This window comes from Vigna radiata, chromosome 2, assembly GCF_000741045.1.
Source record: "Vigna radiata var. radiata cultivar VC1973A chromosome 2, Vradiata_ver6, whole genome shotgun sequence".
In the NCBI taxonomy this organism is placed as follows: domain Eukaryota; kingdom Viridiplantae; phylum Streptophyta; class Magnoliopsida; order Fabales; family Fabaceae; genus Vigna; species Vigna radiata.
The window spans coordinates 20,406,681-20,409,094 of NC_028352.1; positions in this window are offsets into that span (position 1 = coordinate 20,406,681).

Consider the following 2,414-nt stretch of genomic DNA (forward strand, 5'->3'; position numbering starts at 1 on the left):
TAATGTCATGAACTGGTGAGTAATTCCTTGATTAAGCAATACCACCTAGGGATAGGGGTAGGACGATCAATTGCTTTTAACTTCTGCTCTATAATGTTTTATTAATTGCTAGGGGAGGCTAGGGATAGCAAGCCAGTAATTAGTAATAGGCTCTTTTCACCGAGGGATCAGGTTAAGGGTAGGCTAAGAAAGTTGCATGACAATTAGTTAATCAAGCTAATAATTCAAGAGGAGTAAATAAGAGAGAGCGGATAAGATGAAATTGTAAACCCCCAACAACTCCATTCATCCATTGTATTCTTCTCGTTAATTGAATCAATCTCTTTTGCATGTTCATATTTTATTTTCACACCCGATTAATTAATTTTTATTTTCAAGTCTTACGATCTTAATTCACACGAACGATAAGGCCTTTCGAGTCTCTTGGGAAAACGATACTTGGACTTACCATTTATTATTACTTGGTATGATTTGGTACGCTTGCCAATCCGTTATCAACTGTACGTCCCCATATCGACAAAAACAAACATCTTTTACTGAATGAGTTAAACAATAAAAGCATTGAGCATATATGGGAACCCAACAATTGATAAACAAGTATATGACAAGCATATGAAATAAATAAGAATTTGAATATATGAGAGTTTCAAAAGATTACATTGTTCCCCAACAACAAAGGGTTTAGTTCACCATAATCATGGTGAAACTAGATGAAAATAATGAAAGAATGGAAGAAATAACCCTAAACTGTGTTGAATGGAGCCTAAGCATCTAAGGAACCTCCTCCAAGGTGTGTGGAATAGCTCTGGACATTTCTCTCTGCCCAAAAGAATCCCTATCTAATTCACACTGAGGCTATATATAAGCCCAAAAAGATAACAGATGGATTACAGAAAGATTTACAGAATCTAACTAAAAAAATGGATAACCGCCCAGACGCCTAATTTGACCGCTCAGCGGTTTGCCTCTTGCCGCTCTGACCGCTCAGTGGTCAGTTTTGCCGCTGAGCGGTTTGCCTCTAATCGCTCTGAGCGCTCAACGGACCATTCTGGCGCTCAACAGTTTGTTTGACCCTTCTTTTTTTCATTTTTCTCCTTCTTTCATGGGTCTAAGTCCACCTTACTTCACTTCCATCTTTATTTCATCTAAAAACCCTGCAAAACAATGCAAAACAAGCATAATATCGCTAAAACCAACTTTTGACTCTCAAGAGACTCAACTAAGTGTTTTACTTGATTTAAAGCTCATTCTAAGCCATAAAGGGTGTGTTTTTCTATGAAATTTAAGTATGAAAACAACGGTTTTTAGACTGTTATCACAACCCCAAACTTAGAACTTTGCTTGTCCTTAAGCAAACAAGAAAAAACTTGCCATTCCACTTTTTCATCAAATAATTCACACTTTCAAAATTCCTTTTTCTCATGACAAGTTATTATACAATTTCAAATTTCAGTGGAATCCTACAAAGATGCATGCATGCTTTCAATCCAAATTAGTTCACATAATCAATCTTTTTTTTAACAGAGGTTTTGTTTCATGAATGATCAATCAACTAAACATGGATGTAAGCATGGATTTAACAATTCTCACCAAGCAAGTGTTCCACTCAATCACTCAAGTGTTTAAGGAGGTCACTCTACTCTCTACTGTTCACATGTCACATAAAACAATATTGTCATTCATCTAAAACAATCAACATCTTTCACATGCACATGTCATCACAAGGAATTTTTCCAAGGCTTGTATTGTGGCTGGGTGATGAAGGTTGAAAAACAGTTATTTTCATATGTCATTTTAGACCAAATTACTCGCTTTACTACTTAGAATGAGCTTAGAATCAAGCAAAACTCAATAAATGCGTCTGTAGAGAGTCAAAGATGAAGGTCGTAGACTCAAGAAAAGGGAAGAAAAATGAAGAAATGAAGAGTCTAGGAACCGCCCAGCGGCAGAAACATGCATTTTTAGCAGGCTTACTTAAATCAATAAATCCCTTAGCATTGCTTCTGTTAGGTTTAGCTTTGTATCCTATTCCTTGCCTGTATATAGCTCTGCCAGAGGATTTCAAAACAACATTTAAATTGTCTCTACCTTGAGTAAACTTAGCTAGCGTGCTAGTCAAGTAATTTATCTTTTCAATGTGAGCAGGACAATTTTCAGAAGGGTTTTCTACTATAACAGTTTCAATTTTATTATCTTTAGCAGATAACAAAGCATAATTTAATTCTTTCTCTAATTTTTCATTTTCAGCAACAAGGTTGTTAATCCTATATTCATAATCTCTTCTCTCAGAGTTCAGTCGATTAACCATATACTATAGTCGCATTGCTTCAGCATGTAGTTCTTGAAAAGCATCTCGCAACAGATCATACTTGATTTCAACTGGTTCATTTAAGATGTCTGTATCAAAAATCGTC